Source organism: Canis lupus, chromosome 10 (genome assembly GCF_003254725.2).
Source record: "Canis lupus dingo isolate Sandy chromosome 10, ASM325472v2, whole genome shotgun sequence".
Lineage (NCBI taxonomy): Eukaryota > Metazoa > Chordata > Mammalia > Carnivora > Canidae > Canis > Canis lupus.
Window position 1 is genome coordinate 51,536,790 of NC_064252.1, and position 25,736 is coordinate 51,562,525.

Consider the following 25,736-nt stretch of genomic DNA (forward strand, 5'->3'; position numbering starts at 1 on the left):
TCTAAAGAACATCATGTCCTATGACACGGGTGCAGCTGCCATCTTCTTGGTGGAGTAGAACACCAGTTGATATTTACTGAAGCCTTATGGCTTCTAATACTTCCATACAACTTGAGGGCAGCCCCTAACAGGTACATGAAATGTCCTAGGCTGGTAATTAGCATATTAATGTTGGTGCCGGTTCTACCATTGACCAGCGTTGTGATTTTTCTGTTTCCTCACCTGAGATATGTACTTAAAAAGTGGTTCTTTTTGTATATTTAGTAGGGTCAAATGGACAAAGAGTATGGAAAAGGGCAAAGAAAAATAGAAAACATATCTTTGTGTTAAGTTTTATTCTCTATTATTATTTGGGGGTTTGGAAGTTTTGTTTGTTTTTGTTTGTTTGTTTGTTTTTGCTTTCATTTTCTTTATTCAGGTCACTACTCCTCTTACTCATGAGGGTATACCTTTTTAAAGCTGGCCTTTGATGAAACACCCTCATTTTGCGGATAAATCTGAGCCCCAGAGAGGTCAATTGGTTTGCTTAAGGTACAGAATTAGCAAGTAACAGGGCTATTTTTTTTTAAAAGATTTTTATTTATTCATGAAAGACACAGAGAGAGAGGCAGAGACACAGGCAGAGGGAGAAGCAGGCGCCCTGTAGGGAGCCTGATCGGGACTCAGTCCCAGGACCCTAGGATCATGACCTGAGTCAAAGGCAGATGCTCAATCACTGAGCTACCCAGGCACCCAGTGATGAGAATTTTTAAAAGAAAAAGTTAGAAGTGTTAGCATGACATGACACAGTATGAATGAGAATTAAGGTTGATGAGGCTTCAGAGGTGCAGTCCATTTATAAATGGAGTCCAAACTTAAGTAATTGCATGTGAAGACACTGAAAAGTCTCATTAATTGATAATAAAGTGTATTCAATTTTTTGAATTTCTAAGGCAGTTTAGTATGTAATGCAAACTGCAATGAACATAGACAAGAGTAAAACCAAAGTATTGAAAGAAGAGAAGCCTCAATAGAAACTATAAGTTTGGGGTTTTGTTTTGTTTTTTGGGTTTTTTTTTTTTTTCATTCCTTAGCAAGGAGAGATAAAGTAATAAAGAAATCACACTATATCATGCTTGTAGTTTGGCCTATAAGTTATACTTAAGTTAACTCCTCTGGAAATTATATATCCATTCCACCGAGTGGATTTAGTCATCCAAAATGAATCCTTTTATCATCCTTATCAAATCCTAAGGGAAAAGCACTCTTTCTACCAATTATAAGAAAAAGTTCCTGAAGCAGACTGACAAATCCAACCATTTCAGTTAAAAGTTGGCAAATGGTAACCACTAAAAGCCAAAGACATTTAAAAAAAAAGTATATTCCAACATGTGTTGCAAGCACATGGGATCTAGTGAATGTACAGACCATAGTTCTGGCTCTACCACCCAGCCTGCTCTAACCAAAGCCACTGAACCACCTCCTTTCATAGGGTAACATCTCTCATGTCTCTGTCTCTCATGAATAAATGAATAAAATCTAAAAAAAAAAAAAATTCCTGTCACTTTCCTGGTATTGGAAAAACCTGTTCTGTTTTGCATCTCTACATAGGGCTGAATTGCGCAGGCTTGTGCTGTGGCAATGAGAGGTTTCCTAACCCTGAATTTTGTTGATCAGATGAGAACAATAGCCAGAAAATGTAGCCATTGCCTGTAGAAGAGCGTCAAATTTAAGCCCACTATATATTGTTAAGTCAGAAATTGTGAAAGGTCTGAGATTTTATTCTGCATGCAAGCTAACAAGTTATCCTGCCATGGTGTGTTGTGTGTGTGTGTGTGCGTGCATCTGTGTATGTATCTATACTAACAGGAAACAGAAGGCTTATGGGTCATAGACAAACACAGCTCATTAGATAGAGCAAAGGCTGCACCGGTTCCTCAGGTCCCAGTCTCCCCATGGCGATACGGTGAGGGCTAGGTGGTAACTGCACATGTGGTAGAGGGCATTACAGCAGAGGAACCCCGCATAAGGAGGTTCTGATCTTATAGAGGCCCTTGGCAACCTACCTATCCCTCACTTCCAAAAAAGGAGAGACCTTACTTTTTTTCTGGAGGGTAAGTCAATCTTCTCTAGGCTGAAAAGCAGACATCTTAATTTTTACTGCCCTGAAATGTATCTGGGGAGGGATCTCTAAGCTTTACTATATAGGCCAGGAAACAAATCCTTTCTCTAACCTGAAGGGATACACTATTTCTAGTTTCTAAGGTTGTTTGCTATTCTAACAATCTCTTGAAGAGATAGTTTGAGATCTGCATAAACTCTAGACTGATGGAGAATTATCTTCCAACATATGTATAGGCAGCATCTTTCTCATAAACAAATAAATAATCAAAAAACCCCTCAAAACGTGGATATCTGAGGCCCCTCATGAACTATAGTATAAAATCTAACTCCTTAGCTTGGCATTCAAGGCTCTTCACTATCTGCCCCCTTTCTACAATTCTCCGTCTCTAATCCTCTGCTTGGACATAACTGGTCTTCTCATTGCTGGCTTTTACTTTCTATACAGTCTCTTCTTTATGGCCTTCGTTCATGTCTTCTTCTCTTGGGGTGGCCCCCTCATTTCCTTTCTAACTTTGTGAATTCCTTAGCATACTTCCAGAGCAAGTTCATCAAGGCTACATTATCATTCAGGCACCCATCCCTACAGTAATAGGGTAACTACATCTTCTTATCTGATCTAGTATGAAACATGACATCCATTCTATGCAGAATAAAGAGTGTCACCTGATTCACTGGCAAGGAGACTGCCACCCCCTGAGGACCAGGGCTCACCTATTTTAAGGTCAGATTGCAGTCGGGAATAGAATGGGCCACCCTGGTCTGTGGCTTGTTTAGCCTAGTGCCTCAGTTCCTTAAAGGCTGATTTAAGCAGGTTACTGAGAAAGCTAAGGTTGTAGATTTTATTCTGATCTTCTAAATTCTTCATGAACACCTGTCTGCAGTCTCTTTGACTATGTCCCACTTCCAGTGCCAGTCATCCTTCTCAAGAAGGGCTTGCCCAAGTTTCACACTGCATGAGACACACCTGATAAACCCGATTCAGTAGATTTGGGGAAGGCCCCCAGAATTTGTACTTCTAACAAGCTCCTGAGTTAAACTGAGACTGCTGGCTATTGGTTGACAGTTTAAGTAGCAAGGGTCTGATAATTTTTAGACATGAGGGTAAGTGTTTGTGTGTACATGGGAATCTCTGCTGTTTACCTAGAAAAGAAGCCAGAAAAGGAACTGATATTTTCTCAGCATATTACATCATTGGCAGAATTTTTTTCTTTTCCATTTTACAGCTGGGAAAACTGAGATTAGAGAGGACTAAATCCTTCTGATAATAAGCAGAAGACTGGAATTCACAATCAAATCCCCTTATTCAGTATCCTGAGTCTGTCCACCACTCTAAGGTCAAGGTGTTTTTGGTGTGTTGACTAAGAAGTGGAAATAACCCCTTAGGCAAGCCCCAGACTCTGAATAACCACAAGGTGCTGTCAGCCAAGGTGCACGCTGGTGCAGGCAGCCAGGGGCATGTGGTCAGCATGGCTCTAGTTGATGAGAGCCTCCTTGGAACGCAAGACACTTGTAGACGGAAGCATGTTGGCAAGTTCACAAAGTTCTTGGCCTGCACTGTCATTTTCTCTGAATTATTCAAACTGTGTAATTCTCTGTTTAAGAACCTAATAGCTTTAAAAGCCTTTTTCTAATATTTATTCATTGCTGTCTTGATTGGGGTGTTTAGCTTTCAGCCAAATGGCGTACACAGGTGGATGGCGCATCACCAGGAAATAGCCTCATGGGACCAGGGTGTCCATAATGGTCTATAAAGAGAGAAAACAGTTGTCCCATTAGTCAAGGACTTAATCTGTGGCTGCGACCACTATCCTGGGGGCCCAGTTCTGGGTCTGCCCTTGGTTCTTTGACCTGGTGAAGACCTTTCACCTTGGTTGGGTTCTTCTACTGTTACAATATGACTTCAGTCAATTGAAGACATGTTTGATCAGACACTGTTTTGTTCGCAGCATTCAGTTAGGGTCTTTAGAGAGTATGAAGGTAATCAGGTAGGGCCTCTCATTTCAAGAAGATTGCAGTCTAGTAAATAGCTGTGTTCCTGACCACAAGATCAGTGAGGTTCAAAAGTCGTCTGTTCCACATCTTTTCACTTGTCTCTTCTGTGAGCACCTTACTGTGCACCAAGAACTAGCAAAGGCACTGAAGGAAGTTCAAGTCACTTAGAAGTACCCTTCCTAAGCTCATGAGCCTCAAGGTCTATGGAGAAACCTGTGGACTTGGGAGGACAAAATTAGCAATCACCTGCTAAACAATGATATGTCTGCTTCAAGTGAAATAGAAGCCAAAGGAAGAAGAAAACCTTGTGATGAGGGAGGGAAGAGAAGCCTTCTTGAGAGAGTGTGAGACTTCCATCTAGCAAGGAGAGGGGATTTGCCCTGAACAGCCCAGGTCAACAGTAATATGGTCCAAGCCACAAATGTCATTTTAAATTTTCTAGGAGCCACACTTAAAAAGTTATTTATTATTATTTTTTAGAGATTTTGTTTATTTATTCACGAGAGACACAGAGAGAGAGAGGCAGAGACACAGGCAGAGGGAGAAGCAGGCTCCCTGTGGGGAGCCCGATGTGGGACTCGATCCCAGGACCCCGGGATCACGCCCTGAGCCAAAGGCAGATGCTCAACCGCTGAGCCACTCAGGCATCCCCACATTTAAAAAGTTAAAAGAAACAGGTGAAATTAATTTTAATCTGTTTTATTTAACCTAATCCAAAGTATTATTCTTTCAATAGGTAATCAATGCAAAAATTGTCAATGAGATATTTTACTTCTTTTTTTTTCTGAACTAAATCTTTGGTGTACTGATAGGTGTAGTTTACACATCCATCCTGGTTTGGACTAGCCACAGGTCAGGTGCTCAGGAGCCACATGTAATGGTCAGTATAAGAGGGTGGGTGGATGAGCAATTCTGTGTAGTTGTGTTATTCCAAGATATATGATCTGGAGGATGGAACTGTGGGTGGGTGGGCTAGGTGGGTAGAAGGAGGCCCCGGTGCAGCCGCTGTAGGAGGGAAAAGCCCTGGGCCCGAGCAAGCAGACATGCTGTGGGAAAATGAAGACGAAAAACACATGTAAGTTCCAGGAACTTAAAAAACCTGGTGCAGGGAGGTACCCAGTTTTTCTGACACAACAAACAAATTCTAAATGGCTCTGGAAAAGAGGCCCTGAATAGGAACTGCATTTCCAGAGAAATGAGAGTCCTTAAAGCTGTCTGAATAGAAAATAAGGTTATCATTATGCCTTATCATTAGAAGAGAGAAGAATATTAAAAGGACTCAGTTCAGCTTGAATAAAAAAGATAAATTTCAAGTAAACTGGCATACAGTTTATCCATGACTGGATTTGCTGTAATAAAGTCAGCGAGGGAATAAGCTGGGTGATTTACAGGGAGCCTGCTTCTGTAAAATTTACAAACTGCTGTGATAAAATGTCACCTTTTATGATGCATTCCACCCGGGCTGCATATATAAAGGGCATTGCAATGGAAAGAGTTGCAAAAACAAAGCTGTAGTCTGGCTCCCCAGCTGCCTTTGTCTGCTTTTCCAGCAGAATTGGGGATTTATGGAAAGATGACCTAGTCACTCGCCTTTTACGGTTGTGGATTGCAAACTGCCAGTGAAATGGCATCATTTCCTTTAGTTTTTATTTTGCCACCTCAGGGACTGCTTTCAATAATTTGGGCCAGGGAAGCTTGGGATGGGATGGGGTGGGGGAGGGTAGGACGAGGGAGGAAAAGACCCCAATTCCAGGGGTTCCCAGTGCAGTTGGGAAAGCAAGCATGCCCATGAGCGACTTAACACAAATGTAGCAGCTGTGAATTTTTAATACAATCCATGCCATAAGTCTTTACTTTTCCAGATCAAATTTTTATCTGTCATGAGTCTGCATCTGCCTGTTTGGTGGGAAATTAAATCTCAGCCATTAATGGGTGTACTTTATACATGAGTGAATCCTGGTACCCCAAACCGGGGTTGGAGCCAAGTCCTTGGGCCACGGAGTTTCCATCTTCACATTTGTCTTTTGCCTACACAGTGGCCATCTAGAGAGTGATCCTGTCCCTTTGCCTCCCAGTCCTCACACTCTGGGTGAAGTCATGGAGATACTCTTCCTATACCACTGCCTGCCATCCAGCAGCCCCCAGTCTCCTATCCCCACCCACGCAAGGTGTTGCCTGTCACTGAGGCCACTGGCACCTCTCCTCAGCCTCTGTCTCAGAGGAAACTTGTCTCCTCAAGCCAGTGGTTTCTCCCTCTCCCCTGTCAGCCCTCATATCCACCAGTCCCATGCAGTAACCTCAGCTCAGTCTTCCTCAGTGGGTCTGAAATATAAATTCTGTGTGTGTACACATGCATGTGTGTGTAAAGACCAACTTGGATCTCAGAAAAAAAGGCAATGTTGGCTCCTTTATCCTGAGGTGGATATAGGGAAAGCCATGTCTATACCATTTATTTTCTTTCTTAGTAATTCACCCAGTTATACTAGGTAGACAATGATGAATGCTATAATGGGACTAGAAGCACAGTGCCTGGGAATTATCAAGGGTGAGAGAGATTACTTCCAGCATGGAGGAACCAAGAAAGGCTCCAAGGAAGAGGTGAGATGCAATCAGAGCTGTGAAGGACGCGAGAAGTTTGCTCTGGAGGCAAAGTCAATTCACAGGTGAAAGCTTGAGCCAGGCCTGCAGTGGGGGTTGGGAGTTGGGAATGGAGAAAGGGGGGCATGGGGCCATGGTGAGAACATTTGATTTGTGTGGGCGAGGTGAGAGGCTAGGGAGGAGGAAGTGAGGCTAGGGCTAGGGTTTGGATATGTGGAAGAGGGGGTTGGTGGTGGTTGTATTGGGTGCTAAGTGGTATGAAAAATAACATGGCTATATCAAGTACTTAAGCTCATTCTTGGCAGTTCTCAAGTAAGGGAAATAATTTAGCTTATAAAACTGGATATGTGGGTGGCACTGAAAACAAGAATGCTTTCCTCAGACACTGCCACAAAAAGTGCTTGTCTACCAGATATCAGTAAAAATCCAGGCTGTTGTAGCCAAACAGGATTTGGATAAGTTTATCCAAGGTGTGCTCCTTTATATTAATCAATACACAATTCCCCATTGCACTAAGGGCCTGGGGCAGCATGCATCACTGAGATCCCTCCTAAGACCCCAATCCCTGCCCACTCCCCTTTACCACTTCCTCTGTTGAGCAGACACTAAGGCACCTCCTCCCCACATCAGATCTGGGTAATCCTGGGAACAAGGGAACCAGTCTCTCAGTGGGCAGAGACAACAGAGGCTCCTGGGGTTGCATGGGTCAAGAAGGCAGGCTTGCTGCAAGGAAAACACCAAGATGTGGTAGTGGAAAACCATAATTACTGTCAGTACCAAGTTGTGAACAAACAAAATAGCAAGTAAGTGGGCAGCCCGAGTGGCTCAGCGGTTTGGCGCCGCCTTTAGCCCAGGGTGTGATCCTGGAGACCCAGGATCGTGTCCCATGTTGGGCTCCCTGCATGGAGCCTGCTTCTCCCTCTGCCTGTGTCTCTGCCTCTCTCTTTCCCTCTCTGTGTCTCTCATGAATAAATAAAAAAAATAAATAAAATATTAAAAAAATAGCAAGTAAGCAGTCCACTTAGAGACAAGGTTTAGCCAGCAGGGGCATACTAAATTCCCTTAGTTATGTGCTGCTTGGTATACAGTGCTGAGTGGGCGTGGGGATTTATAGTGACTGTAGGCCTGACTTTCCAATAAGGGAATAGCATTGGCTGGTTTGAACTTCAACTTCCCCTGAGATATGAACCCTCTTAGCTGGAGGAGGGAAATACCAGTTTCCCTGTTATTATGCTATTCCTTGGTCAGAAGGGGCCTGGGGATGGTCCCCTCCGTGTGGTCACAAGTGGTCACATCTAGACAGGCTTTCACATCCCAACTGTTGGGCTCAGTGCTTCTACGCCTTGGTTTCCTTCATTCCCAAATCGTCAGGCTTTGGGAACTGTCCATTAAGGATCTGTCACTTGCAAAGATGTATCTCCCAAATTAAGAGTTTAACTAGATTTCATTCGGGGAATTGAACAAGAATCGGCAATGATTTAGCTTATAAAACTGTTAGTTTAATGGCAGTGTAAGACGATAGGCCTGGAAGAGGCTTTTTACTATCATAAGATGAGAGTTAGTATGGGTTGTTCTGACAGATTTACTGTTGTTTTAACTTAATAAGCTATTTCTGTTTTAGCATTGTTACTGTTTCCGTGGTTATAGGACACTCTGTATTGTTTTATTATATTACCCTCCCCCTCTTTCATGGTGGCATTTTTCTCTTTGCTGAGCTTGTAAATATACACATTTCTTCTGATCCTCCCAATCCTTCCAGGCACACATAGAAACAGGGCAGTTTCTCAAGATATGGGGTGGGATTTGCCCCTGCACATCCCTTTCTTTCTTTCAGCTCATAAGGACAGGCTTCTCTTGAAGTCAGGATTCTCCCAACAAATTGTTTTCATGACTTCCCTAAAGCCATTCAAATAAACATTGTATTTATCAGGTTTTATGTTTGTAAAGCATTTTTAGCTTTAAAATCTATTGTCTTGAGTGATCTTTGTGGCCACTCTGTGTGGTGTGCTGCACGGAGGATGAGGATGTATTACTATCTTCATTTCACACACCGGGAAGAGGAGTTCTAAGAGGATAAATAAGTTGCTAAGGATTGTCTACCAAGTCAGGGGCAGAGCTTGGACCAGAATTCAGATTTCCTAGTCAGAGGTCAAGGTAGTTCCCAGGAGAGAAGGCTGGGTTGAGGCAGAAGGCAGTAAGGACGGATCATCAAAGGAGTAGCCAGTTGGCTGTGGAATACTCCATCACTGGTTCCATTACCAACTCAACAGATGATACAGAACCTTAGCCTCCTCTTTTTCTCTCTTTGTCTTCCCCGAGACAGAAATTGCAGCTGGGAAGCAAAAATTTAAATCTATCACCTTCTCTGGCACTGGGCAGTCTCGTCAATATTTAATAGGCAACAAGTTAGTAAAAAAATCATCTAGACTTGAAGGAAACTCTCAAATCAAGTAGAGAAAAGGATGGAAGAGAAGTAATAAGGCACATTGTCAGGTACATTGTCTTAGTTAATGCCTTTAACCATCTGGCAAGGTAAGTGGATCCTAACTTATAAAAAGGAAACCTGGGGTTCAGAGAGAATCAGAGACATCTTTGGGATCCAGCAACCAAACATGTGGCTAGGGTTTCCATCATTCTTGCCAGCCTGTGGTCTTGTCCACCTTTATTTCTGTTTTTTTGTTTTTTTTTTCCTCCTCAGGTACTCAGGAGCCTCTATCTCTAGTGAGAGTCCCCATCCTCTCCCAGGACCCTTTAAAAATCTACCAGTATCTGATTGGAGTAAAGATATCTTAAATATATAAAGGGTCAAGAAACCCAAACCTTTTGCTAATATTTACCTTTAAAAAAGATTAAGTAAATTATTCTCTTAGATTGATTTCTTTTTGGAAGATAATCCAGAATAGAAAAGACTGGTTCCAGAGCCTCAGGCAGTCAGTCAGGCTGGGGCTCCCATCCTCATATGTCAGCATCCATCAGCTGCTGGTTCCTCGGATATAATGCAAAGATCTTTTCTAGTTCTAACATTCTATGTTCCTATGACTGAAATCATCCGAGTTTGCCTTGATCTGGGCCTGGTGCCTGTGCTCCATTCAGGAAGGGCATGAGCACACCTGTGCTGCCCGTCTATTTCTTGAAGTTGGCTTCTCCTCCCTCCTGTGGATGGTCTCAGTCACAGCCATTGGAGAATCTCCTGCTCCAAAGTCCCTAACCCAGCTTAAAATCCAGAGTGTAGCGAACAGGGCTTTAGCCTATCACAGTTCATATTTTCTGTTATGTCTCTTTCTGACTTTCCCTTCCTCTGTAATGCTCTCTTGTAAGATTTGTGGGATTTGAGTTTCACAATGGTAGAGAGAGAATGCTTTTTGTAGAGACTGGAAATTCTCTCTGAAAAGATCAATTTACCTCTCTAGTTTACTGTGTCTTCATACAGTGTCAACTCTCTTTCCCTTCTTCCTTCTTTTCTTTTTCTTCAATTCCTTTTCTTTTCCTTTCCTCCATCCTTTTCCATTCATGCATATGTTTTTTATTGAGAACTTTTCTTTGTGGCTCCTATCAGAGGGAATGGTAAGTAGGATGGATCATGGAGGTCATCCTAGGGTCTGTGCCCGGTGTGGTTCAGAAGTGCCAGAACTGCTAACTTGGGGGTTGAGCTTCCTGATTTCTGTTATTTCAGGAGAGCATTTTTACTATTATTATTAGTCTTCTTTTTTTCTGTCCTTTCAGCATCAGCATTCCTGGCTCCAGGAGACTATCTGATTTATCACCAATATTTTAATTTTATCCAATTCTGCTATTTCTTTGAGCCCCAAGTCAGCATCCCAAGTCTCAGCATCATAATTTTGAGAAGAGAAGAGATAGAGCAGGGGCCTAGGCTCCAAAATGGCTGGTTACAACTCACAGTAATTATTCTGTAAGCACTGAATTGAATTTACACTAAAAACCAGCCTCCAAGGCCAAGGACAAGACAGATTTTGGGCAATGATTATGGATCCCAGACAATAAGGAGCTGCCAACATTTTTGAGGAAGGAATGGATATAGTCAATGTATTACTTTATGAAGTATTTACTGAGATTTTGAGATACTTCAGGTCAGTGACTGTGCTTGATTCATCCTTGAATCCTTAATGCAGAGCTCAGCACTGAGCTTATAGATGCACGAATACTTTGAGTAGCATTAATGAATAAATGAATGAAAAAATATGTGCACAGCACTGATTGTAGAGAGGAGAAATCAGAGGCTGAGAGCATTTTCAAAAGGCTTTTGTAATACTGTGATAAAATGACAGGGTGATTGATCACATATGGAGGGAAGGAAATAATAAAAACTGATTTTAAGTTTATTATTAAAACTTTGGAGAATGGAGACACTAAGTCTTTAGAGACATGGGAGTTCGATAAAGGAGTTGGACTGAGGTGGGGAGAGGAGGTGCAGCATTTACACAGGCATGAAACTGAAGTGGTACAGGGCTTGCAAATGAACACATGGTATAGGCAGCTGGAGAAACAATGGAGATCGGGACAGAGGTTAGAGCTGGGGGTGGGGATGTTGGAGTTGTCTTCTAGCAGGTGGTGTTCTCTGTGGGAGGAAATTAGATATCCGATGGAGGGAGTGCAGAGAGGGTAAAAGAATATCTGAAAAATGTGACTTGATGAGAAACTATTGAGTCCTTATATGGGACTGATGGGTTAGTCTAAATATGCTCCGGTGACATAAAAAGCTACATTAGTTTTGGTACCACTTCCAATGCTATCCACCAATTCCTAATGCCCACTATTTCAAAGTAGACCTGTCTGAAAACAAAGGATGAATCTTTATACATGGTATAGAGATCCCCTCACTCTTCTACCCACTCATCCATCCACTGACCCATCCATATCCATCTACCTCTCCATCCATCCATCCATCCATCCATCCATCCATCCATCCATCCTGTCATCTGCCTGCCCACTCACTCACCCACCCGTAACCTCTGCAATATTTATTGAATAGCTTTTGTAGGATGGGCTAAAGAACAGAGACTTTTTAGCACTGCTGATAAATCTTAACACCCAGTTGATATTAAAGAAAATTTTATTTGGAGCAAAACTGGCAAGCATCATTAAACCCTGAAACTGATGTTTGGATCTTTTCTCCTTACTTTTGCAGCCCCTGGGGAAATAATGCTGAGGAGTCTTCAGGGATCAGATGTCAGCTCTGTAAGTGTTTTATAAGCCATAGCAGTGAGCTTTAGGCATTCCCACCTTTTTTCTGTCCCTTAGCAATTCCATCCTTATGTTTTGTCCCCTGAGTCTACAACATGATCATTTCCTTGACCATGGAAAATACAGTGATTGATATCTTTAATATGGATGGTTGATCTATGAGCAGAGAGAGTCTAGTTTAGGGGATATAGGGAATGAGCTATTTTGTGGATAGTTTTCATTTCACAGGATAATAGGGAGAATGTGCAGGGGTGAAGTCACCTAAAGGAACAGAAGGATAAAATTCTGCTTGGCCTTTTACTTAGGTCTGGGATGGCAGGAGGTCTTTCTCTATCCCTTTCTTCATCTTTCTTCTTCCCTCCTCTATCCTCCCACCTTTTCTTTTCTCCTCTCTGTGGAGTTAAATCACTGGCCTATGGTACCTCAGCCTTCTTAAGAGTTCAAGGTATACTTTGACTCCACTTTGATGAGGATGAGGGCTGGGCCAGCTCAGTCTCCAACTCACTCGTGCCCCAGGTCCCTGTCCTGCTACACCAGAAATGGAAGGTCAGGATGCTTTGTGTCTATAGCAGGGTGGAAAATTCACTTCTTCTCTGCTTAGAAGTCATTTTAGGGAGCTGAGAGCAATTTGTAAGGGCCACACTTGCATTGAGTCTGCCCACATGAATCCCAGTAGCACCAACACCTCCCCATGTCTACCTTCTTTTCCTTCTGGTCCAGATTATATTAAAGTATGACACCCCGCAACCTACGGTGCCCTTGTGTTGATTTTCTTCTATAACCACTCCTTCTTGAGCCTTTCTGCTCCCAACTTGGAGTAGCTCCTGCCCAAGCCTCATCTTCCCAGTTGATATCTTGGTCTGCAGTACAACTCCCCAAGACAAAACAAAACTTAGAAAAAAGTCAATAACCCCAGAATTCCATTCTCTGATGATCCTTTTATAGCTGGTGGGGAAGTAGGGAGCCCTTTCTTTATAGAAGGAACTTAGAGTAAGATGCTTTACCTCCAAGGGTTTACAGGCACTGTGGTTGGCTCATGGGGAGATATTTTGGTAGAGACTCTTCTCAGAGCCCCTCTAGGTACCCTGGCAAGGCTGGTCATTGCACAAGTCATTATGGTTAATAGCATGGACTTTGGAACTGAATAGCCTTGATTTGAATCTGGTTTCACCACTTTCCATCTGTGTGATTATTTATTTATTTATTTATTTATTTATTTATTTATTTATAAAATATTTTATTTATATTCATGAGAGAGACACAGAGAAAGAGAGAGGCAGAGACAGAGAAGCAGGCTCCATGCAGGGAGCCCAGTGTGGGACTTGATCCTGGGGCTCCAGGATCATGCCCTGGGCGGAAGGCAGGCACTAAACCACTGAGCCACCCAGGCATCCCCATCTGTGTGATTTTAGATACTATCTTTTATTTCTCTAAGCCTCTATTTCTGCATTACCTAAATGCTGATGGTACCTGTCTCATAGGGCTGATGGAAGAGTTAAATGAGATAGTAACAATAGCTCTTCACCTATGGATGTTTAGTGTGTGCCAGGAACCAGTCTAAGTGATCTCTATGAGAATTATATAATTTAATCCTTGCAATAACTGTATTATCCCCATTTGATAGCTGAGGAAGTTAAAGCTCAGAGGGGTTAAGTAACTTTCCCAAGGTCACAGAGTTAGCAAGCGGCAGAGTTGAGCATGGCTTTGAAAATATACTTTTATGGCTATGCTCTTGAAAGGTTCATCATACTGTCTCCTAGAGTATGAGGCTTCAGCCCTTGACATGAGGTTAGCAGTCAGTAGCTGTCAACCATTATCATACAGACATCTCCTGAAGTCCTATATTTTTCAGTGCTTTTACTTCTTTATTCACTCATTCAGTTTCTGGGAATATAAGTTCCACATGGGCAGGGATAGAATTTTTGCCTATTTCATTTACTATTGCATTGCCTGTGCCTGGAACAGTGCTTGATATAGAAGAGGCACTCAGCATATTTGTAAACAAATGCATCTGCTCACTCATCCATCTATCTGTCAACAAAGGGATATTGAACATCTACTATGTCCCAGTTTCTGTGCCAGGTGCTGGGATAGGGTATAGTCTCTGACCTTGAGGAATTCATAATCTGGCAAGGGGAACAGATTTGTGAACTGCTAACTCAGTTTCAATACGGTGTATCTAAAAGTGTTACCTGGGGTGAATGGAGAGGAGAGCTTTCTTTTCTTCTGGGATGCTGCCTAATTTTCACTTCATGTTGCCACCTCATCTCTCTCTAGTGAGCAAAGTCCTCTCTATTAGAATAAGCTTGCATCCTGCAGAAAGGAGGAGGAGAATGGATAAGGCTGGAAGTATTTTGCTGTGCAGACTGTGCACTGCACAACTCTAGGGGAGTGCCATTAATGTAGAGTCTGATGGGAATTGTGTCATCATAGTTGTGCTATGTGGCGGCTCTCTAACAACTGTCTTTAAGGTCACCTCTGAGTTTTTTAGCACCAGGAAGACTGGAGGTGATTTACATAAAGTCTATAAGGGCCCCTCCCAATGCATTTTCTGGGTCCCAGTGACTTGGGTGGAGAGGTAGAGCACAGTCCAGTAAACAGTGTGAATAGTAATCTATTGCTAAAGGGAGTGAATTTCATTGGGATCCTGTTGCTGTTTAAGCCTAATGGGGCACAGGCCACGCCAACATCATTGACATTACCAGGGATGTGACTATGACCTCCTAGTTTCTCCTTATGCAACCTTAGACCCCTTTTATTTGCCACATGTCCTCCACTCAGTACCATATTGTGGCCTAATAATATGGGCTGCAAGTCCAAGGCTTGGCAACCTCATGGATTTGAAATGAGCAGGGGTTTTTTTTGTTTGCTTGTTTGTTTGTTGTTTTGTTTGTTTTTGTTTGTTTGTTTGTTTTTGAACATGCTTTCCTAGGCCTCTTCTACTGAGGTTTGGAAGGAAGCTTCTGAAACTCATTTGCTAGGGAACCCTAGGATTTTAGCAGAAGATTTTTGAAAACACAATGCCTGGCCCCAATGGGAGGACAATGCCCCAATTATGGGCTTTAAGACTTGCTGATTAGGCTGCACCCCTTATAATAGAGCTTATAGACTTGCCCTGCTTCTGGGCATGGGGCTCCATATAAGGTTTGTGGTGGTAAGATGGAGCCTCATGTTGAGTGCCATTTCCCAGCAATGGCTGTATCCTAGGGAAGGTGGGGTGGCGGTTATTTGTGTCATGGGCCCGGCAGTTTGAGTTCCCCGACCTGACCCATGGTACCAAAGTGCTCTTGTCAATTCAGAGAGCCTTTCCTGGAGAAAGAGAGGAGTGGGTATTCCTGTTTTGTACCTGGAAGCCATAGTCACCCATGTTCTTGTCTATATGCTAGTATAAGGATGCTTTGTTGTAATAAAGAACGCTGACTTTGCAGGCAGGCAAGCTTGGTTAAAATCTTCACTGCTTGCTAAACTTGTGATTTTAGGCATGTTAATTAACATGGGCAACCTTCATTTTTCCCAAATGTAAAATATATGTAATTATGCCTGTGTTGAAAGCTTTTGTAATAATACAGAAAATGCCCACCTTGCCTTAAATAAGATAATGTCTGTTATGGTGCTGGAAATGAGAGGCATAGGGCAGAGGTGGGATCTAGAAGCTTCTCTCCACTGAAGGGGAGAGAGAGGGGCTCTCTGCAGTGGCTGGGAACTAGGGAGTAAAGAGAGAAGCTGGCTTTCACTGCCAGGCTGAGAAAGTACCTCAGGACCCCCTCCCGCCCCCCAACTTCTATCTGAGAATAGTAATGGGTTTGGCCTCCCCTACTCAGGACCTCCTGGAAAGCTGAGGCTCATGCTTCTTTTCTCAGTGCCAGGGCATCAGGGGATGAGCTGCTGCTACTTTCCTCTGCATTTCCCCAGCACCCTCCCTCCCCATCCCCGCACCTCCTTAGGAAGGAGGAGACCTTAGCGTTGGAGCCCTAAGCAGTTTGTGGGACAGACTCCCATCCAGGCACAGGAATGTGCCAGCAGGGCCGGGCTTATCCAGAGCCTGGTGGAGGCCTCCTGCTGGGGTTGCTGCAGCTGCCGCCTGGGCTGTTTGATAAGGGAAGATGGCAGAGATAGAGGGAAGCCTTCCTGTTAGTGCCTGTAAATAGCTGGCTGCAGATAACATGCCTGTCCGTTCCTAGCCCGGAGTGTGACAAGACTGGCTTTGTGCGACTCAAATTAATTCTGTGTGGGTCTGGTTGGTAGGGGTGGGGGACAGTGCCAACAGGAGGAGAGGGGCTTGGGCGGGACTCAAACTGACATAAAGGGTGTCTTGGGGGCTTTCCTCTTGCCTCTCTCCATGACCTAGTACTTTAGGATTTCCCTACAACGCCTTGCCTTGAGGGTTAGCCTGGGTGAAGTGGGACTGGGATTACCGCTGATTTTGGGCGGGGGGGGGGGGGGGGGGCGGTAATTCTCTCCTCAAATCCCAAGGTTGTAAAGATGAAACAGCTTCTGCTCAGAGGCCACTGCCCACTGTTGGGTCTGCACACCCCAAGCACATGGCAGCAGGACTACACAATATCCTCAGTGCCTCTGGGAAATATCCCAGCTCACCTCAAGGCATATCTTTTGGGGTCCTTAATCCTTCAGCTTTTTTTGCTTCTCCTGGTATGTGAGAGCCTGCTGGTGAAGCTTGTGTAGTCCCTCCTACAAATTGCAGTAAATGATACGAAACACCCAGTGTGTGCAGTGCTGTTCTTGACGCATCTTCTGGTGATGGTTCACTTTTCACAGCAGACGTTCAGGGTAGTTATTTTTATCTCGTTTTTCCAGATGAGAAAGCAGGCCCAGAGAAAGTAGGGATGCGCCTAGGGCTATCTATGCAGCTTGGCAAGAGGTCCTGGACTGTTTGGTTTCAAAGCTCCTTTCACCCTGCTCTAATCTCCAGCTGAACAACGAAATGTTACCTGTAAGGGATGGGATAGGATGGAAGAATCAGAATTTCTGGGGAGTGTATTTCTGTTAAAAAGCATATTCAATATTAAAATTATTTTGGCTGGTTTCAGTCGTGATACTTGTGATAATAAATAGTCATGCATAAAATGTGTGTTTATCAAAAAGGAGTACACATTAACATTTTTTGAAATATAAAACTTAACAGTAAGAGGTGAGTGATGAACATAAAATGTCTGACCTTTCTTAGAATATTTTTTAATGTTAACATGTGGCAATGACAAAGCAATAATGCAATTTCTATAATGGGACAGGCTGATGAAGGAGAGAGATTTTAGGAGCCAGGGGATTCCTGGGAAGTGTCTCCACAGAGCCCAACAAGGACTTTGAAAGCATAATGGGGAAATTAGAGTCTTCAGTGCCCCCGTTGACCTTCCAGGTGGGAACTGTCTCCATGAATGCTCTTCACTAAACTGCTGTCAGGTGGTGTGTTTGTGGTGGGGACTCTAGGGGATGGGGGCGTGGAGGATAATGGACAAAAGACCTTGTTCGGAATGGAGAAAGAACCCATTGGACCATTTTGTTCTATCTGTCCAGGAGGACCTGATTGTGGGTATATTATTTTGATGTAGAACCAGTATGAGGAAAAAGCAGGGCTTGTGTGGGAAAGAGAACACTACATTTGGTTGGAGGTGGGGGAGTGGAGATCTCTCTCTGCCCCTGAAGGAATACTCTGGCAGGCTCGGTGGCTTTTACACTCATTCTTAGGAAATGCAGTCCAATGGACTCTATCAGTTATGCAACTCAATTCAGGAATTAGAATAATCAGTCAAAAATAAATCTTAAAATTCCAAACTTGACTAACATGAAATATTTCCCTGCCCTTAAGCCCCATGATTGGACCTGCCTCACCCTGGAAGTCTTCAAGTGGGAATGAGGACCTTGCCTTATGCTTCTCCTCTCTCCCTCAACTTCTGGTTGCTATTTTGATCCCCTGGGAACTGGTTAGAGAAGAGGGGAAGTAATAGCTGCTTTTCATTGGCTGAGGTTTTTTTCTGGTCTGGAAAGTGGCTAAAGAAGTCTTTGTTGAGGATACTCTTTGTAGGTTCTTTGAGTTTTCCCTGCTGGGCCCCATTTCCTTATCCTGTTAGGCCAGGTGTTCCTTTGGAGTTCCTTCCTTCGCTCCCAGACATTGAGTACACCTCCGTGTCTTTCAGCTGAGGTCTCCCCATCCTTATAAGCATACGTCTCAGTGTCCATGATGAACTCATGTCCATTTTCTTTGTTGGGTAGGACACATGTGGTTCATGGGGAGAGCTGTATTCTTTGGAAGTACAGGCTCATCCCAAGGCAGCAGCCTCTCTCGGCTCTCACCAAGCAGTTGCTCTTTTCTCAACTTCAAAATTTCCTGGGCAGGCATCAGACCGCAGTCTGCAGTCCTCATAATCTTCCTAGAGGTGAATCAGGAGTCTGTCTTTAGCATCCTTTAGTTGGAGAAATAACACTTTAGAGATTCCTCAGTGGTTGCTTAGAGCTTTTTTTCTAGTGAGTTGTTAGAGACAGCACATCCCTATCTCTGAACAGAGAGTGGGGTGGGGAATTGCAGCCCACAACCCCTCTCTAAAGAAATTTCTCAATCAGCTTCTCTTTAAAATTCTTCTCTAACCCAATTTTGTATCCTTGATTTTGTTGAGGGTTCCATGCATCATGGACCAGGTTCTTCCTCATTCCCTTTGTAAATTCTTAAACTATGCATGTCTTCTTGGGAGGTCTGCCATCCACCTCCTTTGATATTCTGATCTCTGTGATGTCTATGGCACCTTCATCAAAACTGCAGCAGAAAGTGCTATTTTAATAGCCTACGCATGAGCCATCTGAATCTGGCTGTTGTTCTTCAAGTAGGCTGCTTTTGCTGAGTGGAGGCCCAGGAGACTTTACAGCAGTTCATATGAGGGTACCTATCACACAAAGCAGTAAGGGGTTGGAGGAGGCACAGTTAAGAAGGGCAAAAATGAGAAGGGCAGGATGGGGTGGAAAAGAAGATGGAAAAAAAAAAAAAAAAGAAAAGAAGATGGAGGAAAGGGCACCTGCTGTCCCATGTGGTGATAGAATCCTTTGGCCAAGGCTTTGATGTTCCCTAGGAATTGGATATAAACCTTGGATCGACCTTAGCCCAAATCTACAACCCATAGGCACTTGGTAAGGGCAGAGTACTCCCCCAAGAGCAGAATGGGGTTTCCTGGGATGCTGCCCCTTATAGTCACACTTTGGAACCTCCAAGGCACATCCTCCTTCATGGCCCTGACTCAGTTTTTTTCTCAGCCCCTAGTTCGATATATCACTGTGTCCTGTTGAAGTTGAATATAAAGATGAGCTGACAGGGGTGCCTGACTGGCTGGCTCAGTGGACCATGCAACTCTTGATCTTGGGGTTGTGAATTCAAGCCTCATGTTGGGTGTAGAGATTAAAGAACAGTCTTAAAAACAGATGGGCTGAGCCTATGCAGCTCTTGGGGGGCAGGGCCCAAGGACAAGTGCAGGTTGCTGGACTCCTGGGGAAAGCAAATTCCAGGGATGTTCTCATTGCCAAAAACCTTCCCCTGCATTGCAGATACTGTCTAGCAGAGTGCTCCACTCTCTGAGTGAGGGCCTCAATACAGAACTCTGAAGAGGTTTATAAACTCCTTCAGAACCTCTGTGCTTTGGTGTATTGGTTCCTGGTAGTGGAAAGTAGCACCGTACAGGAGTTAGTAACCCTATCCATGGAATGAAGTAACCTAGGCTTGAATCTATACATTTAAATTGCAAGTTGTAAAACTTTGAACAAGTTGTCTCCCCCTACCGCCTGCCACCCAGGGCCTTAGTTATTACATCTAAAATGTGGGAGTAATACCAACATGATTGATATAATTCATGTAAACCATGGGGCAAATAACTACCTTTCTCTGGCCATTACTCTCGTAAAATTACTTTGTGGAAATCTCCAGAAGAATAGTACTTGGTACTCAGAAACACTCAACTCTTGCTTCTGATCTTTCTGTGTTACTGGCCTTGTGTTTTTCTTCCTCTTTTCTTCTTTACATCTCTTTTCACTTCAGCTATAGAACTATTGCCAGGTGAATGACTTGAAATGAGAACCATTAAATTATTTGAACTTTTCAGAAGTGCACGTGCCCTGTGTTTATTCACTAAAATCAACAAAGACAAACTGGCAACACACACACACACACACACACACACACACACATACACACATAAATATACACATGTCATTCCATAGGCAACCAGGTAGTGGGAGAATCTGGCTTAGGGACAGATTCAACAACAGAATTGAAAATCAACCATGGAATTAATAATACTCATGGTTCTATGGTTTTAGCACAATGAAATGCTGTCCTCTTCCATCAGAGTGCAGTGTCTTTTTTGGATTTCCCTAAAAGCAGCCTGGATTAGTGAGCAAGGGGCACTGAGAAGGAACCCCACTAAACTGGGCCATTCCTATTTAGGAACTATGTTTGATTCCCAATTTTTCTGCCCCCATGTCTCTAGTCCCATCTACCATCTTGTTAATATTTATAGTTGCAGTTTGCTGCTCCAGTAGAAAAAGCCAGAAGTGCTCATGGATTGCCTCGTAAAAGAAACTCAATTTAGGAAGTCTTATTCACTAAGGATTTATTAGCTCTTCACACTCTGGAAGTCTGGAGTTTTATTTTGATTCAGAGTTAGTTGTGCACCCAAACCAGATGAATAATTCCGCGCTGGAGACAGGACACTCTTTGGAGGCAAGAGCTTTTCAGCCGCCAGCAATTTCCCCTTTGGCTATGGTCCCCAGGTGAGGGATATATGTGTGTGGCAAAAGTTGGGGGAATTCTCTTTGCCCAGAGTGTAACCATCTAGGTGTGTCCCTCTGCACAGACTGATTCAGAAAGTCCTAAGTTTTCATTACTTAAGAATAGATGGTGGGAATTGGAGTGGTACAGACATTTCTACAAATTTATTATTGAAGATTAATAGTAAAATTTGCAGGTGGTATAATCTCTATATGTGGTTGGAGGGGGGAACGACGAAGAAAGGTCCCACTTGAAGAATTACATAGCAGTTGGAGGTAACCTTGCCAAGGTAATGTCAAAGAGCTAGATGAGTAACTGTGAGCTGCATGGCATAAAGAGTGAGAGCTAGGTGTTCAAAGGAAGACCAGTCAGCATGTACTAGACTGGTCAGGGAAGGCTCCATGGCCAGGCAAGATTTTAACTGGGCCTACTGGGTTTTATTTGAAGAAGGAAGGGAAACAACCCTTCAAATGAGGAATTTTGGGAGGGAAAAACCCCCACAACAAATCTCTGCTTTGGATTTCAGCCAGGACTTGTCTGCCATTGAAAGGGAGACTGTTAAAGGTTTCAGAGCTGTACTTCAGTGTCAGCTGCAGATATTCACAACATGTATTTGGGAACATGAGGGAAAAGGGGAATTAGTAGAAAACCGCCTCCTATTTTGTCTCCACTCCCACACCCTAACAGCTTAAGAACTGAGTAATTCAGACTCAGGGGAAAAAGTTATGTAGTATTTAAAGTCCTAGCCAGAGCAATTAGGCAAGAAAAATAAACCAAGACCTCTAAATTGGAAAGGAAGAAGTAAAAGCTGAGTATTTGCAGATGAGGTGATGTAGTATATAGAAACCTCTAAGAAGTCCATCAAAAAGGTATTAGAACTAATCGCCCCAACACAGTAAAGTTGCAGGATACAAAATGAGGACACAAAAATCTGTGGTTGACAATCTGAGAAGTTCCTGAGAAGATGACGATAGAATCAAGAATTGGAGGTCACTCAGTGTAGAAACGGTCTTAGAACTCAATTATGATACCATAGAATAATCAGTGTCAAGATTAGGCTACGATCAAGAAGATCAATATCAAGATTTGGGATATCAAGAAATGTTTAAAAACTATACATTTTTTTTTTCTGTTTAGTAAGTCAGGGAAGACCTTTAGATTTTGCTTAAAATTGGTCAGCAATGTATTGGTATGTAAAGGGGTAAGTGCTGGGTAACCATGTGGGTAAGAGGAGCAAGCTTCTCCTGGGGGCTTAGCGTGTTATGTGTGCTCAGACATCGTATATGTGGATCATCGCAGCTCTGATGAGATACCTATTTTATCTTGGGGTTACTGAGGCTCAGAGAGATGAGGTAACTTGCCTGTAGTCACATGTTAATGAGTAGCTGAGGACCAACTTGAATCTATTCCTTAGGCCATTATAAATCACTATCATTTATGTGGAAACCTTTTCTTTTTTTTTTTTTTAAATTTTTTTTTTTAATTTTTATTTATTTATGATAGTCACAGAGAGAGAGAGAGAGGCGCAGAGACACAGGCAGAGGGAGAAGCAGGCTCCATGCACCGGGAGCCCGACGTGGGATTCGATCCTGGGTCTCCAGGATCGCGCCCTGGGCCAAAGGCAGGCGCCAAACCGCTGCGCCACCCAGGGATCCCGTGGAAACCTTTTCAATATTGTTTGACAGAAGTTTTATTCTACTTTCTGTGGGTCCTCTGCTGGGCTGCCTGAAGTAAAACTATCTGAGGACAGGTGCCGGCTTGGTCTAATGTTTAAAAAAGATCAGCGCTTTGTGCCATCCAATATTTTTAATAAAGCTTTTCTAGTATAAGGATGAGATAATTCATATACACTGTCTTATACATAAGAATTCAATAAATGCGATCTATCATGATAATAATGATGATGGTAATGAAGATGATTAAACAGCTTCTGCCCAAAAGGATTTCCTCTGACAGATTATTGATTTCTGCAAAAGAATCAGCCTAATAGGATAGAGATTTGTCATCTTCACATCATTAATTATGAAGCATTTATCAAACGTAGATGAGGAAATAGGCTCTAGAGTCCAGAGCTTAACCTTGTTCTGCCTCCTAGTGGTGCTTCAAGGTTCTTATCTTATGTAATAGAGGGCAACGAATGTGATTTTATTTGTGTGTGTGTGTGTGTGTGTGTGTGTGTGTATTTAGTCAATGAGAAACCTAAGCAGTTTCTCTCCCCTCAGAGAGCTGAGATAACTTGCTGATTCATCTTGTAGAGATTTTTCCTGAGGAATATAGCCAGCCTCTTCTGTGGTATGGCAGGTGTTCTCAGCCAGGAATAATCCAGCTCTTCTTTTGCATATCTGGTCCATCTTCCCTTGAACTTCGAGCCCTTCTGTTCCTTTTGTGAAGATAAAAAACTATGCGTGATGGACCTGAGGGTGGAAGAGGGCACATCTTTTGGCCTTGACCTCCATACAAGACCACCAAATGGAGAATTAATTACCAAATAAACTGTACCAAAAAAAAAAATAGCTGGAGAACGTCAACAGAAGGAAAGGATTTATACCTGGGATGGGGTGGTTCGGTAGGCTTCTTGGGGGGTAGTGCTGAGCTGGTGGGACTTGAACTGGTCTTTAAAGCCTGACTGTTAGCTATGAATCTCAGCTCTACTTCTTAATAGGTATGTGACCTTGGTAGATTTTTAGTCTCTCTTTGCCCCAGTTTGCACATCTGTAAAAGCAAAATGATAATAGTACCTACCTCATCAGAATGTTGTGAGGATTTAATGATTTGGTACCTCTCAAGTGCTGAGAACCTAGGATGAGTCTAGCACCTAAGAAGAGTTGAATGATCATAGCTATTTTTACTGAAGACTTGGGATGATTATAGAGTCAGAAGCCAGATCTCAGAGGCAGGAAAGAGAATTCAGGTCAAATATATGGTCCTTCCCAGCCAAGGCAGGATGTCTGACTCATCCCATTTCACTAGTGACACAGCCAGGGGCAAAATGTTTATCCTCTGACTTCCCTGAAATCTTAAGTGGCTTCTTGGTGGCTGCAATCTGGAAAAACCCTTTTCTGAAGAGCTTAATTAGCTCTTTGGGAATATTTGAGCCTGGGGAAATGTTGGTCCTGAGGGGGCACATCCCAGTTTCTTTTAGTAAACATGCCTTGTTGGAAATTCAGAAGACTTGCAGGCTGTTTCACTAAAAGCCTTGTTCAAGGCCAGCTATTGACTTACATGTACATTTCCAAGGAGAAGATCCAAGAATGCTTACATGTACATTCCAAGCCTGAGGTTGTCCCTGTTCCAAGGCAATATCTGGGGTTCTTTCAACACTCAGTAGTCCTCAATTGATCATCTTGCATGGGTCATATTTCTGCCTTTACAGAACTTAAAATTTATCAGTGTAGGGCACCATGGGAACAAGTGGAAGGGGATAACTAATCTAGTCCAGGATAGTGAAAGAAGGGACATGTAAGCCCCAAAGAAGGAGGAGGAATTAGTCTAGAGGTTTAGGATTGGTGTTAAGGGTGGGAGTGGGAGATACTGACCTACTGAGACAGGCTAAGGTTAATATTGTGTATGGGTGATCATGTGTGTGTCTGTCTGTGGATGGAAATGATGGAAGAGAGGCAGTCTGGGATAGTGAAAAGGGACTTTCTCTGAATTAAGGAGAGAATCCAGTTTTTGCAATATCTTACTGGCTGAATTTTGGGCAAAGCACTTCACCTCCGTGAAACTTAATTTCTTCTTAATATAAATTTGGCCTATTTCCCAAGACTATTTTATATAGTAAGAGATATGAAAGGGCTTAAAACATACAGTATTAAGTACTTTTCAGGAATTGTCATTGTAATCATGATTTCATTTTGGAAGGCTGACAGTACTTTTATATATCTATAGTACTGGGGGTATGTGGAAGTCTGTGGTGAGTCACCATCGGGGACAAGGTCTTTAATACTTCCAAGGCCCTTATTAGAAGCAGCGTCTCGGCTTATGATGGTGGAACGTGTTAGCCTATCAGAGTAAATGGTCACCTCTGCTATTGATTCCCCCTATTCCATGGCTACCGCCACTTATATATGCCCAAAAGGTGGTGACTAACAGCATATGCAGAAAAGATGTAAACTGTTTCCCCAAATACCAGTCACAGCACATCAATTCTTGCTATTATATTTTTGCTAGTGGCCTACAGCGATAACTTGGTCAGATGGCTCAGACAGTGGTGGGAATGGCTCAGACAGTAGAACAATATGGTATAACGGAGGGACTTCTCACTAGGCAGAGAGGTGATGGGGAGGACTTGAGAGACCAGTTGCAGGGGTCGGATGTGAAGGTGACAATTTGGTGGTCTGAAAGGGCAAGTAGCCTTCCATCTTGATCCTAGTTCAAGGGTCACTGGGTGACTTTGGTAGGTCACCTGGCTTCTTGAAGACTTTGTTTCTTTTTCCATTAGCTGGGAGATGATAATAGTACCAATTTCATAGAATTCTGAGAATTACTAAAAGGTAAAATTAGGACATAGGAATATAAGATGAATGTGTCAAAGATTTTATGCAACTCATAGCAAGCAGTAAGATGATAGAACTGGTTTAAAGGAGAATTCAAAGAACCACACATATAGGCAATAGAGAGTGCCCGAAAGAATTTAAACATAGGTGCAAACTGAGTTTATCCACAAGGTAATAGTCAGTTGCATCCCACTGGGCACGCTTCATTTGCATTTCAATTGACAAGCTTACTTGCTTTGCTATCAGTTTTCTATACCTTACAGAGTTGTAGAATAGCTCAAAAAAAATTATAACCTAGATAATGCCTAGTTTTCTCTTGGAAAAAAAAATCTGATCTTTTTGGTCCATTTCAAAGTCTTTCTCAAGATTTTCTTGCACTTAATTGAATAGAGACCATGCATATAGAGTGCGTGGCAAAGAGTAAGTGCTCAATAAATGCTAGCTATTATAAAAGTCACTGAAATTAATAGTAATAATAAAAATCCTTTGCATTGCTGGCAGAGTTATCTCCCTGAAGTAAAGCTCTGGTCATGATACTTCCTTCAAAACTTTCAGTGATTTGTCATGTCTGAAATAAATCC

The 25,736-nt window shown here is 42.9% G+C and overlaps 2 long non-coding RNA genes across 6 annotated transcripts in view; one reads left to right on the forward strand and one right to left on the reverse strand.

Annotated features, from left to right (window-relative positions):
* Positions 1 to 15: 15 nt before the first annotated feature.
* Positions 16 to 25,736, forward strand: part of LOC112672047 (uncharacterized) — a 101,950-nt gene continuing 76,229 nt past the window's right edge. The window contains exons 1-3 of one of the 2 annotated variants that reach the window (XR_003144005.3): positions 16 to 131; positions 11,840 to 11,889; positions 22,163 to 22,702. This is a non-coding gene — a long non-coding RNA (uncharacterized LOC112672047). Of the gene's footprint in view, positions 132 to 11,839; positions 11,890 to 22,162; positions 22,703 to 25,736 lie in introns of those variants that run through there. The other variant, XR_003144002.3, reaches the window with a different exon arrangement.
* LOC112672036 (uncharacterized) overlaps positions 11,747 to 25,736 on the reverse strand; it is a 38,308-nt gene continuing 24,318 nt past the window's right edge. For all 4 annotated transcript variants that reach the window (XR_007413797.1, XR_007413796.1, XR_004803051.2 and 1 more), the window contains exon 3: positions 11,747 to 16,844. This is a non-coding gene — a long non-coding RNA (uncharacterized LOC112672036). The remainder of the gene's footprint in view (positions 16,845 to 25,736) is intronic.